General features: G+C 37.1%; 1 protein-coding gene across 4 annotated transcripts in view; it reads left to right on the forward strand.

The window, feature by feature from the left end:
• Window positions 1-10,509: 10,509 nt before the first annotated feature.
• The window catches only part of rfx5 (regulatory factor X, 5), a 41,835-nt gene continuing 35,793 nt past the window's right edge, over window positions 10,510-16,551 (forward strand). For all 4 annotated transcript variants that reach the window (XR_007934101.1, XR_007934103.1, XR_007934102.1 and 1 more), the window contains exon 1: window positions 10,510-10,563. The gene's annotated coding sequence lies outside the window, so the exon portion shown is untranslated. The remainder of the gene's footprint in view (window positions 10,564-16,551) is intronic.

The raw sequence follows: 16,551 nt of genomic DNA on the forward strand, positions 1-16,551 counted from the left end.
ATATTGTCTTTTTACATGACCTTTGGTGTTCAGAGTGCATGATCAACCATTGTACAGTGTACAATGTCACTGGAGCAGGTTAAGTAACGGGATTTGAATCGGCAGCCTTTCAGATACCAGCGCAGATCCTTAGCCTCACATCCACCCAAAAGTGATATTTATTTATATGTTGCTTACCCTCTGTAGTTTGAAGTGGTGGAAAAAAAATTTTAATGTCACATTTTTGTGGAGAAATGACATAAAAAAAAAGTTTCCAATATAACAGGACCCAACGGTGATCAGCAATGGACAATTGCAAATGATATCAAAAACATCCATGAAAAAAATTGTGGGTTACTTGTGTCACATAATTCACACAATTCATGCACATGTGTGCTCACATTGTACAAAACCCATGTATTTTTAGATAAAATATTGTCAAATAACTCCAGAAAATGGAATTAGTTCACAGACAGGAGGCCACTTTCACAAGGGGTTGTCCTTTTAAGTTGTAGACAGGACTCTTGGCCAGTGAATGAGATGGAGAGACAGATCCCAGTCAATCAGAAACTTTATTGCCTCCTTTCACCACATAGACATGAGCATAAATATTTTTCTTAGCCTCCATTACAAACTACATTGGGTAACAAAACTATTTCTATAGTTCTGTTACAGTTATAGTTCTGTATATAAAAAATGGCCTGGTATAATGCAAAGTTGACTGACTCATTCACTTACTTGCTCACTCATCAACAAAAACACTACTTCCAGTTCAGCTAAAAAACTGAAATTTGACAAAATTATATATGTTATGAAATTATTAAATATATTACATTTTTATTAAATATATTATGAATTTATATGTTATGAATATATCAGTATTTAGGGGTAACAAACAACAAAAGAACAATAGAAAATCTACAAAATTTCAACATTGCTTTGACTGATTTAATTGAAATTTGGTAATGTTATAGAAAAATAAATTAGCTAATGTGTTTATTTGTTGATCATTTTTTTATTTGTCGATATATATTAATATTATGTTAAAACTATATGTGTTCCACATGGCTTTGGGAACTTTATGCAAATGAAGGTCACAACAGAAGCGATTGACAGTAGCACCAGCCAATAGGGTGGATGAAAAGAAAAATTCAGACGCAATTCCGCTTGCCATGTACAGTGAGGTGTGAAACAGAAAGGTGAAAGTTTGTCAAAGCTCAGTGGTTAGTATGCGCTATAAAGCTTCAGTGCCAGATGTGGTGGCTGTGAGTGTTGGTGTTGGTTTGCTAGAACCAAAAAGCCAGGGAGAGAAATGGAGAGGTAGTGTATTTAGATCCAAAACAATGGGAACAGAATTTAAACTTATCAGCTCTCTCACAAGCTACTCCACTGTAATATATATTGGAATCTACACTTTGAAAGGGGACCTTGGGGACCCCACCCTGCCCTCCAAAATCATTTACATTGGCATTTGTTTACTTTGAACGCGATGCCCCAACCAGCATTCTTTACATATACCTTCATATTTGTGGACTTTAAACATGGATCCCTAGTTGGTTAAGAAGCCTCCAAATCATAGTGCTAGCAGTTAATTTATTCAATTTTAAGAAAGGTGGTGGTAGAGAAAACAACCCTAAAAGTAAAAATATAAAATTTATTACATGCGCCGCCTGTAAATATCATTGCTGTTTGTAACAAGTTACAGTAAAATGTAATGTGTTACAACTTATTGTCTGCCTATGGCTACGTCATAAAACAAAAAAATACAAGCTTGAACATTCAACTGATGAGAAACAATAAGAAATGCTCAAGTGAGTAATGTAAACAAGTGAAAATTTCACATTATCCCAACTGATTACTCAATTAAATTCAAAACAATACATTTTCTTCTAAAATTGTTCTTTGCAATGACCATCAACAAAAGCCAAGTCACTAGGAAAAGCAAGAACTGATCAGATGCAGGAATGTTTTTTGACTTCTGGACAGTTGTGTACAGCATGTTCAAGCATAAGCAGCTCCAGTGAGCTATTAATAATATTGTTACTTGTTATTTGGCTGACGCCTTTATCCAAGGCTTACAACATTTGAGATACAATTGGTTACGTTTCATTTGTTGTTCCAACTGGAGCACAAGTAGATGAAGTGACTTGCTCATGGTGTCAGTAGTGGGATTTGAACCCACAACCTCAGGGTTTGAACTCCCGGGTGCCAAGAGGGAAATACAACAGGAAGTGTTTTCCTTGTGTCAGGTTAAATGTCACTGCAGTCTATGCAATGTTGCCAAATTCTTAAAGAGAAAATTTCCTTTCTTACTACACCCTCCATCCAAAACTTTAAAACTCCCAAACCCAAATAGTTGTTTTTAGTAAGTTTCACTATTGAAAACTCACATGCAAAATGTAACGTATCTGAAAGGAAACTAAACTGTTTTGTTTATCATTACCTATTTTGAAGTTATATTTGACATAATCTACAAAACAAGATTCGAGCAGCTGGACAGTGACAGCTTGATGCACTTAGACAAGCAAGCACTTCATTTTACAGTGTAGACCACATATAGCAGTAAATCCAAAATAAACTGAATTCACATTTTTTTAATCAATGGTTGTGTGTTTGAAAAAGTCAACACTGTTGTCTGCCTCCATATTGTCATTAAGTTTGCCTTACCAATCAACAATAAAACAAGACAGAGGAAAGAAAACAAATTAACAGATGGTTATGGCTTCTACTGTATATCTGATGGAAACGCTGTCTTTCAGAATATGATAGTACTAGGGTGTTAGCCATTATGGTTGTAATGAGAAGTCAAGTGAAATGACACCTTTTATTGGCTAACTAAAAAGATTACAATATTCAAGTTTTTGAGGCCACTCTTCTTCAGGCAAGACAAGAAGGGGCATGAGTTGCTTCTAAAGCTTGCATATTGTTATCTTTTTAGTTAGCCAATAAAAGGTGTCATTTCACTTGACTTCTCAGAATGTGATAGAAAGAGAACAGGATGGTGTTTTTGAGTGAGTAAAAGTAATTAGTAACTTTTCCTTTTTTTCGTTGGCAGATATTTATTCAAACTCCCTGTATACTGAGGCTGTACTAATTTTAGGTTTTGATACAATGGAGAGATTTTTTTTAGCAGTTTTTAGCTTTGCTTGAACCCATTTTAAAACCACTTCACAACATTACCGATCACAGCTATTGGTGATGTCCTGTAACAAATACACAGTTCTACTGCAATCTGTTTCTCACCAGCACCATTTATACACCACACCTTCAGCACCGCCACAGTAAATGCCTTCTGCAGTTCATCATATTATTCTTTTCACCCATTCTTGTCCATACAATGCTTAAAATATTCATTTCATTGCATGGGCAGTGTAAATGTGCAGCCTGAAAATATCTTTACAGTTTGCGATTGGTTCAAGTAGAACTTTATTGCCTGGCTATGACTTCACTGTAAAGTTTTACAAAATAATAATAATAATATAGTACTGCACAACTCATCCACCATGAACAGGTGGTCAACTTAAAAACAGATTCTTGAGTAAACAAAGTAAAGACCCATATTTGAAGCTGAGTTTACTTAAGTTTACTTGCTACCATTGTATGATATGCAAGTAGGGTAGGATTCACAGTTTGCTTTACATTCTATTTCACTTTCCATCGTTTTCCATTTCATAAGTTTATTTGGAGTTTATTTCGGTTCTTACTGGTTCCAATTTTTACTTCTCCACTTTCTCTAAGGTAAACATTTGCTTCCTTGCACTAGGCTTCTATTATAATTTGTGTACTCTTTTATCTAAATTCTCTAAAACTTTTTTAACAGTACAAGATTACAAATTACATTCACATCTGATTGAAGCTACCATTTTTGCAGGATGTGCTACAGGGTGAAATTATATTTATACCCACAATTTCCATTATTAAGCTTATTAACTGTTTGAATTCAAAATAATACAGTTTCCTATAAAATTGTGCTTTGTAGTGGACATCAACAAAAGTCAAGATTAACCATGAGAAAAGCAAGAATTGATCTATGGTAGGAAAGTTTTACTCCTAGACAACGTACTACAGAATATTCAAGAATGAGCTCCAGTAAACTAATAATAATTGACCAATAATAATAATAAGTTGCATTTATAGAGCACCTTTCACAAACCCAAGGTCGCTTTACATACAGATAAAACAAAATTACACAAAAGACAAAAGTTCATAGAAGAGGAAAGTTTTCAGTTGAGATTTAAAAGTGCAGAAAGAGGAACAATCTTGGAGAGACTGAGGAAGAGAGTTCCAGAGTTGAGGGGCCATAGCACTGAAGGACCTGCCTCCCAAGGTGGAGAGTCTGATGAATGGGACAGTAAGGAGATTACTGCCCAAGTTAAAAAGTACAAATATTTTATACAGACAAAACACTCCGTTAGGCCTACATAGTACACCTGATTAACTGATGGCACTATAACTGGGGCCTATTGTTATGGAAAATTTCCTGGGCAAAGTAGTAACATATAAAAAATAGAATTTTTGGTGAAGTATTTCTTTAAGGGCAAGTCAGTTGTGTGATGTGATTTTACTGTCACAATGTTGTAGACCTCAGGACCTCTACACGTTGTTATAAAGACTGCCAACGTTAGGCAACATATGAAGTGTTCTGACTGTTGTTACATTGAAGACACGTTTGTAAAATTCGCCAACCCACAGGCTCTCTTGCTTACTAGTTAGTTTTGGGCTGAATTGTGGGAAAGCACCACAAAAGCAATTTGAACATATGAAAACAGCAAATAGCTCTGATTACCTTCAACTGTATGGAAAAAGATGATCCGCTGTGGCAAAACCCTAACAGGAGCAGCCAAAAGAAGAAGAAGAGCTTCAACTGTTGGTTAACGGTATTGGTAGCTGACATTACTGATTCAGTAAAAACTTTGTCGCTTTCTGCTGTAATTGTAAGGACAAAATGAAGTTTAGACAAATTCATTAGTGGAGGTAACATATTTACATGTTCAGTTTTAAAATATCTAAATATACAGTAATTTTATTAAATACATTAATTCATAGTAATTGTAGTTTATTATTATTATTAAGAGTAGTAGTATTTTATGTATTATTACTATTAGTACACTACCAGTCAGAGGTTTCAGAACACCATAGTTTCTTCAGTTTTTATGGAAATGCATGCAGTTTAATGTCTTAATGCTTTGTGAAATCAGGGTATATAACAAACAATGGCAAATAAAAAAATAAGTCAAGGAATCATTAAGTGTACAAAATTTTATTCAGTTTTTTGATTCAAGAAAGGAGCCACCTTTTGCTGATATAACAGCCAGACTGTAGTAACCATTTTGATTCAGAATTCCAGCCATTCTGTGTAAGTCACCAACTCTGCCTCCAGCGAAGGAGCCCCAGACCATCACACATCCTTCTCCAAGTTTGCAAGTTGGTGTCACACACTGAGGAACCATCCTCTCACCAACTTGACGGCATATAAGCACCCTAACATGACGAACTGAAGATTTCAAATTTTGATTAATTCGTCCGTTAAGACTTTCTTCCATTCTGCAGTATTCCATATCTGTTTTTAGAAGGCCCTATTTTGCCCTTTAAGGAATGGCTTTCTAACTCCCACTCTCCCTGTCAAACCTGCAGCACAAAGTCTCCTCTTCACAGTAGAAACTGAGTCTTAACTTTTCAAAGTCAAAGTGAACTTTTTTGTCATCTCAACCATATACAAGTATACAGATAGACGAAATTGCGAAGCTTAGGGTCCACAGTGTAACAACATGACATGCAAATAATAAATTAAAAATAGAATTTTTCAACCACTGTTAAGCTGTGCTTGAACTTGTACCTACCAAGCAAGTTGTTGACCCTCAGAAATGTGTCTTCTGCTTGGGTTGTGACTTTGACTCTGCCAGATCTCTTCCTATCAGAGTTTGTTCCAGTTTCCAATTTTCATTGGATTCTGTAGGACACCACTGTACTCACTGATGCACAAATATTGTCCAAGTAGCACTTCAGAGAGTGCAGTAACACAGGCTGTTCCAGGTCTGCTTTATCACAGACATGGGGTTTTTAAGTAACCGACAGAAGTTGGGACATTTGTGCAAACTGTTTCCTTCAACTTGCCAGGCTTAATTTACTTTAAATTGCTGCAGAACATCTGTAGGTTGTAACCTATTAGTTGTTCCCTGAAGGAGGCCTTTGTAATATTCTGAAATTTCTGTTTTCAGTTTTTGCTAACCTAAACTTTAAATTTAAACCTCTGCCAGTTTACTGTTTACCTTTTTCACCATTTTAGGTCATTCATTGTATATATATCAATTGAATAAATTTGAAGGAACACTGGAAAACTGAGGTGTTTTAATTGGTAGTTGTAGCAGTTGTATTTTATATTATTAGTAGTAGTTGTAGATTTTATTTTTTAGCATTATTATTAGCAGTAATAGTTATAGATGTATTTTCTCTCATTGTTAGTTGTAGTATTAGTAGTATTTTATATATAATTATTAGTTGTATTTTACATTATTATTTGTAGTTTTTGTATTTTATATATTATTAATAGTAGTACTATTTTATATATTATTAGTATATACTGTGAGGCTATCGCTGTATTTTTCAATCAAAAAATTAATGATATTAGAAATAACATAGTATATCTCCCCAACACTAAGGATCCTCCTAAACCCCAGTACCCCATAATAAACAAATTAAAGTCTTTCACTAGGATAGATTTACGTGATTTACATAAAATAATTTCTCAAATGAAACCCTCCACCTGTGCCCTTGACCCAATACCAACAAATTTTTTCAAAGAAGTATCGGGCGTGCTTAGTGATAATGTTCTTGACATAGTAAATTCGTCATTAGATACGGGGGTCTTCCCAGACTGTCTTAAGACTGCGGTAGTTAAACCCCTACTTAAGAAAAATAATCTCGATCCCTCTGCTCTTGAAAATTATAGACCCATCTCTAACCTGCCTTTCTTAAGTAAAATTCTAGAGAAGGCAGTCATTATACAGTTAAATGAGCACCTCAATAAACATGCTATTCTTGATAAATTTCAGTCAGGTTTTAGAACAAATCACAGCACAGAAACTGCACTCGTTAAAGTAGTAAATGACTTGCGGGTAAATGCAGACAGAGGCCATTTATCTGTTCTCATCCTCTTAGATCTGAGTGCCGCATTTGACACCATTGATCATAATATTCTTAAGAATCGCCTTAGTCAATGGGTGGGCCTCTCTGGCAGTGTCTTAAATTGGTTTGAATCCTACCTGGCAGGGAGAAAATTCTTTGTTAGTTGTGGTAATTATAACTCAAAGACACATGATATTCTATATGGTGTTCCACAAGGCTCTATCCTGGGTCCACTGCTCTTCTCAATCTACATGCTTCCATTAGGTCAGATTATCTCAGGGCACAACGTGAGCTACCACAGCTATGCTGATGACACACAGCTGTATTTATCAATAGCACCTGATGACCCCAAATCTTTTGATTCGCTAACACAATGTCTAACTTGTATCTCAGAATGGATGAATAGTAACTTTCTCAAATTAAATAAAGAAAAAACCGAAATCTTAGTGATTGGCAATAATGGATACAATGAGGCTATTAGAAATAAACTGGATGCATTAGGATTAAAAGTCAAATCGGAGGTAAAAAGCTTAGGGGTAACCGTTGATTGTAATCTGAATTTTAAATCGCATATTAATCAGATCACTAGGACAGCATTTTTTCACCTAAGAAACATAGCAAAAGTTAGACCTCTTATATCATCGAAAGATGCAGAGAAATTAGTTCATGCGTTTGTTTTCAGTCGGCTAGATTACTGTAACGCACTCCTCTCAGGACTACCCAAAAAAAGACATCAATCGTTTGCAACTAGTGCAGAATGCAGCTGCTAGAATCCTTACCAGGAAAAGAAAATCCGAACACATTTCTCCAGTTTTGATGTCACTACACTGGTTACCTGTGTCATTCAGAATTGACTTTAAAATTCTGCTTATGGTTTATAAAGCTTTAAATAATCTCGCCCCGGCTTATATATCGGAATGTCTGACACCTTATATTCCAAATCGTAACCTCAGATCCTCAACTGAGTGTCTCCTTAGAATTCCAAGAGCAAAACTTAAAAGAAGTGGTGAGGCGGCCTTCTGCTGTTATGCACCTAAAATCTGGAATAGCCTGCCAGTAGGAATTCGCCAGGCTAATACAGTGGAGCACTTTAAAAAACTACTGAAAACACATTACTTTAACATGGCCTTCTCATAACTTCACTGTAATTTAATCCTGATACTCTGTATATCTAATTCATTATAATAACTATTCATTCAAAATCTGTACTAACCCCTACTCTCTCTTCTGTTTCCTTTTCCGGTGTCCTGTTGGTGGTGGCGTGCGCCACCACCATCTACCCAAAGCACCATGATGTTCCAACAATGATGGATGGATTAAAAGCCAGAAGTCTGTATGACCATCAGCATCAAGTGACTCAGTGAAAAACCCGAACTACAAAGAGGACTATTTCATTTATGTTAGGTAGAATGCCCAGAGGGGACTGGGTGGTCTTGTGGCCTGGAACCCCTACAGATTTTATTTTTTTCTCCAGCCTTCTGGAGTTTTTTTTTGTTTTTTCTGTCCACCCTGGCCATCGGACCTTACTCCTTTCTATGTTAATTAATGTTGTCTTATTTTAATTTCTTATTTTGTCTTTTATTTTTCTTCTCTTCATTATGTAAAGCACTTTGAGCTACTTTTTGTATGAAAATGTGCTATATAAATAAATGTTGTTGTTGTAGTAGTAGTATTTTATATATTTATATTACTAGTAGTATTAAAATTGTTTTTGTTGTTGTATCCATGTCACAAGCGATACTGCTGGCCATATCAAGTAACAGCACATTGACACTATAGACCAGGGGTAGGCAACGTCGGTCCTGGAGTGCCACAGTATGTGCAGGTTTTTGTTCCAACCCAGTTCCTTAACGAGAACTCAATTATTGCTGATGAAGCACATATTGCTTAAGTGACATTTTAATGCTTCATTTTAGTGGTCTCGCTTGTTAAGGTTCTCCAACCTTAATTGCTTATTTCAATCTTAAACTGCTGCATTCAGTGTTTTAATTGCTCCTTATTAGCAAGAAGATGTAAAACAGGGGTAGGCAATGTCGGTCCTGGTGAGCCGCAGTGGCTACAGGTTTTCATTCAACCCAATTGCTTAATTAGAAACCAATCATTGCCAATCTCAGACCTTATTTAATTTTATGGCTTGTTAGTCTGTGCAATGTAAGGCTTTTATATCATAGATTTTTTTCTTTTCCAAGGATATCATCCAAATGATTTGAAGCCTAAAACAGATCATTTTCAGTCTGTCACATTTTTCTATTAAGTGTTTTATTAAATCAAACCGTGCATGATGAACACACACAGATGTAATTGGAAAAAAGCTAGCTGGAGAACTGCTGGCTGCTTTGTCTTTTACATCTTCTTGCTAATAAGGAGCAATTAAAACACTGAATGCAGCAGTTTAAGATTGAAATAAGCAATTAAGGTTGGAGAACCTTAACAAGCGAGACCACTAAAATGAAGCATCAAAATGTCACTTAAGCAATATGTGCTTCATCAGCAATAATTGAGTTCTCGTTAAGGAACTGGGTTGGAACAAAAACCTGCACATACTGTGGCACTCCAGGACCGACGTTGCCTACCCCTGCTATAGACCATTATTATTTTTATTATTATTATTATTAGAGGAAACCCCTAAACATACCTTTTTTTAATAATCAAAACTTGAAAGTGTATTTTTATTTGACGTTAAAAAGTTCCAGTTATGTTTGTGATGCGAGCTTCTTTGTTTATTTATTTATTCATGCATTGTTAAAATTGTAGCTGTTAAAAGAAATACTAATGTAGTAGATTCAGGGAGAGGGGTGGGGTATTAAGAAGAAAATTCCGCCCAGTGCCCCAGTTTGGCAAGGGTACGTCACTGGGTGACACGAGGAGTGACCTTGCTTTAGTATTTTCTTATCCTAGGCAGAAGACCAAGCATTTGCTATAACATCTTAACATATTGAGTCTTACTTCATAATTCACAAGATAAGCAAGAGGGTCCCTGAAAAATACATTCATTAGAACAAACCAATGGTGGTCACTTAAACTTGTTAAATATTTCACTTCTTGCATAGTAAAAAGAACAAAAATAACACTGGGTGTGAACATTTCCGGTTTTCTCCACTTCTGCCAAAGTCAGCGTAAACGTCCAACCTACCTTGAACATCCTACTGCAAAAAAATCTATTTTCACCAATCAAAACTCTGTTACTAAGCAGAAACGCTGCGCGTTAAAATAATGTGCAGTCGAACAGGCCAGTGCCTTTGTTGATCAACAAACTGTAAGCCCAATCGCAATAAAATAGCTTGTGAAATGGACGGCCAGCCAATAAAAACTTAAATTATCTTGTATCTGGGCAGAATGCAAATAAGAAACCAATCAAAACACCGTTTACTCCGTAGCCAGGCAGATGGAAACCAGACTGTCCAATCAGAAAAAAGCGAAAGGGGATTTTTTTTCGCAGTATTCACTAGACAGAGTCAGGTACTTACTTTCTTTTTTTATTAAAACTGTTTAACGCGTAACTTTAATAACTGTATGGAATGATTTTTCAAAAACTATTTATACCTCATGTGTTTATCTGATAAATAGGTTGTTTGGGATTTGTAAAACGAAACGTGTAACTAGTTCAACTAGCGTATAGTAAAGCTTACATTTTTTCACGAAACTGACCAGTGTTCGAACGATTCTGTAAATGAACGCTTACATTTGTATAAAATACTAAACGGGTCATTGCGACTACGTTATTGGCGCAGGAAAGTAACCCGCGCAGAAGCAGGCGGTTCATGTGTTTGGGTGGGAGTGACAGGCGCGCGCAATCTACTACGCTGTCATCCAGAAAGATGCCAGTTCATTGCTGCTGTCGCGATTGTAGTGCTTTGATTAATGTCAATAAACATGATTCGTCTTAAAGACCGCAGTGGAGTGCAAAATGAAACAACTGACTGCTAGTTTTGTTTATCACGAAGGTGGAGTGCTGTAGCAAGTCGGCGCACCCAGTGTGATTATTCGTGCTTCGCAATGCCGTACTATTTTAAGCCGCATGTTCGATACAATAGTATAGATGTTTTCGCGGAATCTACACAAACGTTACAACATGTACACCAGAATGACTGTTCCTGCAAATGGTCTGGCCTGCAGGACGAGCTTATCGCTTTGCCTCGGAGTTCGTTGGCTCAGGTCTGGTGAGCCAGTTATTCTGTAGTGGGAGGGGCCAAAGCCACCTATACCGTACGTGAATGTGCGTTTTTGTCAATAGCAGGGATTCTCGAGCCCCATACTAGAGTGACGGCGGTTATTATTTTAAATTATTATTATAATTTTAATAACAAGCCAGTTATTGCTACGAATTCGAAATATTTTTAGCATTAATTTCAGTGTCATCGGTTGGTAAAGTTCACAGACTATAATGGCTTGTTTTTTCCTTAAACAGATTCATTCACAATTTTAGTAGCCTCTTGTTTTGTTAACCCGCTACTAGTTCATGTGTTTATCAAGAGCTGCCTGCTTTAATAAAAGATTCTTAATCCATCATAATCGATTTCGGGTTAGAGGAATGCTGAAGTTTGCATGTTCTCCCCGTGTGTGTGTGGGTTTCCTCCAATAGTCCAAAGACATGCAGGTTAGGTGCATTGGTGATCCTAAATTGACCCAACTGTGTGCTTGGTGTGTGTGTGTGCGCCCTGCCCGGGGTTTGTTTCCTGCCTTGCGACCTGTGTTGGCTGGGATTGGCTCCAGCAGACCCCCGTGACCCAGTAGTTAGGATATAGCAGGTTGGATAATGGATGGATGAATGGAATGCTGAAGCGCATGACGTATTTTAGTAATATACATTTGGAAAGAAATGACAAATGGGGCGAAAGTGAGCAACCCAGGTCTTTAGAACTGTTAAGATGATGTCCTCAGAAGCGGGGCCGTCAAAAGCCAACGCCAGACCAGGGAAAAATTTTTTTTACTTCTTTGTGGGTCAGTGTCAGTTGATCGGGAGATAAATACGGATGAATATTTAGGATAAATTTAAATAAATAAATACGCAAATGTTCTGTGAAATGTGACAATAAATAATAACAACGTGAATTTTAACTGTAAATAGAGGTGTCACAAAATATATTTTTGTTGTCTATGTGTTTATGTATTTCTTCACGTAACACTCATTTTCATCCATCAAGGTTTGATTGGTGAATTGTAGGTAGAGTGGACGGAGACCTTAAGGCAATCGAGGGTCACATTTCCAGCAGACACTTGAGATGCAGGCTCCTAATGATGAATTTGGTGTTTCTTGAAATAAACTCACTGCTTTGCACATGAATTTTGGGCAACTTTGTCTTGTACTTGTATCCAACATGCACAGTCACAAATTTGAATTAAGCAAAGCACATCTCAAAAAACAGTACTTGCTAGAGCCCACCCTTCAACTTTGACAAGTGCAAGTGACAGTTTTATTTCAGGGCTTGTTTCCTGTTGTGTGCAGTGTCGCTGGAAGACATAATTAAATAAATACCCAACAAAATACATGTTTCATGACAGTTAATTATATTCATATTTCATGTTGTTATTATGTATTCATTGTCACATTTCACAGTGTTTTTATTTGTATGCATATTTTTGTCAAGGCAGAATAACAGCACAAGCAAGCGATATAATTAAATAATTTAATTGTATACATGTGGGTTTTCCTTCCTCATCCTGAAAAAGTGAAATGGTAACTCTGTTTAATTTGAATGGATGAGGAATGGTCCACGGTTAGTTCTTTATGATAGATGCTGGTGCCCTGAGACCCTGAACTGCATAAACGAGTTAGAAAAAAAAGAATGGTTAAATGTATGGATTGAAAAAACTGGCCATATTGGCCATCCACACCCATGACTGAGAACCCCTGCTTAGTGCTCATTCCCATATCAAGATCTAAGAAATTCCTCACAAAATGTCCTCTGGTTCTCCAGTTATGTTACATTGGATGAAATTCGACCTCTGTGGGTTCAAGTAACTGTCACATATAAAATTAACACGCCTTAATCACTATCAGTGTTAGTAGGTTTTCTACTTATGAGTACATTCAGTATCTGTTCACTTTTGGTACATAAACTGAAATGTATAAAGGTTTTAAAAATATAAGCCTGTTCTTAATGTGTTTAGATTCTCCGCAGGTTATAGTCAGTGGAAAAATTAAGAGATTTTGTAACTGCTTGAGCATGATGAAGTCTTTCTTAAAATAAAATATTTTATTATTATAAAAACTAGTCATTTAGCCCGTTACAATAACGGGCTCTAGAACAGTAGTGCATAAACATTAGTAGGAACAGTCTATATTAAATGGCAAGGGACTTGGACCTCATTCTTTTTGTTGGTCGAATTCTTCTTTCTTTCAGCCTTTCTTTTGTTGATGTTTACTTGCTGAGCTGACTGTTCTTCGTGGGCTGCCGCCGTGTATTGTGTGTCTTTAATTTTCTGTGACAGTAATACTGTCTTGTACATCCGTAATATACCTTTACTTTTCTCTGGCGGTAATACAGGCATGCACGTCGGTAATATGCCTTTAATTTCCTCTGACAGTAATACTGGCTTGTATGTGGCTGTAATTCAATAAGGGCGCGTAGATAATTTAGTTCAAATGGCTCTGGAATATGTGAAGAGCAACAGGTGCAGATCTTTATTTACGTGCGCCTTTATTCGTTGCGCCCAATTGAGGTCATCCTTTTGAGGCTCGCCTTTTTGTGCGCGCCCTTATTGAAGGATGCCTGTGCGCGCCCTTACTGAAGGATACCGTCTTGTACGTCCGCTGGCTTGTACGTCTGTACGTCCGTAATATACCTTTAATTTTCTCTGGCGGTAATACAGGCGTGCGCGTCGGTAATATGCCTTTAATCTCCTCTGACAGTAATACTGGCTTGTATGTGGCTGTAATATGAGTCACTGTATTGTGTACCTTTAATTTCCTCTCGCAGTAATACTGGTTTGTATTTCCGTAAAATGCCTCAAACTTTCTGTGACAGTAATTTTGCGCATAGCACCGTGCCCCACGCATGCGCACTTCACCAGAAGACACACACACACGGACACCTGGACGCACATAGGGATTTTATATATATAGAGATTTACAATGAGGATCAACTGTTAAAAGTCAATGTCTTGTAATCTCAGATTCATAAGAGTAGAAAAACATTTGAAATATTTTTTTAATTAACGTTTGGATCACGTCTGAAATATATATAACTGTTGTATGGGAATTCTTCAGTTTTATTAATTTTTACATATTCATTTACTATCCTAAACTGGATAAGCTGGATAAAAAGTGAAGGATGGATATCTTTTGTTTTACATACCACAACAGAATGGAAAAATAAAAAAAGACCTGAGCCTGCAGCTGAACTCGCCATACCTGTGAACCGTTCATACAGCCTCAGCTTCGTCAGGCAGCATGCTATTGGCTGTCTCAAAAGGGGTAAGCATGACTGCACTGGAAGGTTTGAAAATTTGACATGCCCATTGATTTTCATTGACATGGTCTAGTGACATGATTGGCAACTGTGGTTGGCAAGCCAAGTGACATCAGCCTCACAGTATCAGTTTTTAATAATAATAATAATAATAATACATTTTATTTAATAGGCGCCTTTCTTAGCACTCAAGGTCACCTTACAATAAAATTAAACAACATTAGTAAAATAAAAACAAGAGAATGATAAATCACAAAGCAATAATTAGCAAACAAACAAAGATAACAGGGAGTAACAGTGTAGAATTCACAATTGGTATGCCAGCTTGAAAAGATAAATTTTGAGGGCAGTTTTAAAATGTGTTATTGATTCGAGCTGACGTATATGAGAGGGAAGAGAATTCCAGAGTTGAGGAGTACTATGAGAGACGCTCGAGCTCCCATAGAACAGAGTTTGATGTGCAGTACAGAAAGTAGAGCTGCAGAGGAGGATCTGAGTTAGTGAGCAGGAGTGTAAGTCTGTAGGAGATCAGTGAGGTAGGGGGGAGCAAAGTGGTGGAGAGCTTTAAATGTTAAGAGCAGTATTTTATATAGTATTCTGTAGTTAACAGGGAGCCAGTGAAGTTGAGAGAGAATCAGTGTAATACAGTGGGTACGGAAAGTATTCAGACCCCCTTCAATTTTTCACTCTTTGTCATATTGCAGCCATTTGCTAAAATCATTTAAATTAATTTTTTCCCTCATTAATGTACACACAGCACCCCATATTGACAGACAAAAAAAAAGAATTTTTGAAATTGTTGCAGATTTATTAAAAAAGAAAAACTGAAATATCACATGGTCCTAAGTATTCAGACCCTTTGCTCAGTATTTAGTAGAAGTACCCTTTTGGGCTAATACAGCCATGAGTCTTCTTGGGAAAGATGCAACAAGTTTTTCACACCTGGATTTGGGGATCCTCTGCCATTCCTCCTTGCAGATCCTCTCCAGTTCTGTCAGGTTGGATGGTAAACGTTGGTGGACAGCCATTTTTAGGTCTCTCCAGAGATGCTCAATTGGGTTTAAGTCAGGGCTCTGGCTGGGCCATTCAAGAACAGTCACAGAGTTGTTGTGAAGCCACTCCTTCGTTATTTTAGCTGTGTGCTTAGGGTCATTGTCTTGTTGGAAGGTAAACCTTCGGCCCAGTTTGAGGTCCTTAGCACTCTGGAGAAGGTTTTTGTCCAGGATATCCCTGTACTTGGCCGCATTCATCTTTCCCTCGATTGCAACCAGTCATCCTGTCCCTGCAGCTGAAAAACAGCCCCACAGCATGATGCTGCCACCACCATGCTTCACTGTGGGGACTGTATTAGACAAGTGATGAGCAGTGCCTGGTTGTCTCCACACATACCGCTTAGAATTAAGGCCAAAAAGTTCTATCTTGGTCTCATCAGACCAGAGAATCTTATTTCTCACCATCTCAGAGTCCTTCAGGTGTCTTTTAGCAAACTCCATGCGGGCTGTCATGTGTCTTGCACTGAGGTATGTGCACTGACGGAGTTCAGATGTAAACCAGGGAGCAGTGCGAATAAATGAAACAGTCCGTGTTTTTAAGGGAGCTAGTGTATCAAAGGCAGAGGATAGAGCAGCATTGTAATGGCCTACTAATTCTGATGGTGTGGTAGCGGAAGGAGAACAGGCTGGGATTGCAATAAATCTATAAGGGTCTCTGGGTTTACACGCTTGACATTACGAAATGAAATTACACGCTGAACCTTTGATTTACTGAGATGTATGCTAACATCAAATGTGATCATTTTGTGATCTGAGATAGGTAATTCAGTAGGAATATGATTATGAGGTTTGATACCAGAGCAGCAAACTGCTTTTGATGTAACATTTAATTAAATATTCATAAACGTGGGTATATATCTATAACATTTGTAATTTGCCAGTTTTTTTTTTTACTGTCATTTTCTGTGATGCAGTGCTCATTGTTTTATAACTGTCTCTAAGTTCCAAGAGTCTGGCATTCAAATCCTGCCATACCTGCTGCC

The sequence above is a fragment of the Erpetoichthys calabaricus genome, chromosome 2 (genome assembly GCF_900747795.2).
Source record: "Erpetoichthys calabaricus chromosome 2, fErpCal1.3, whole genome shotgun sequence".
NCBI lineage: Eukaryota > Metazoa > Chordata > Cladistia > Polypteriformes > Polypteridae > Erpetoichthys > Erpetoichthys calabaricus.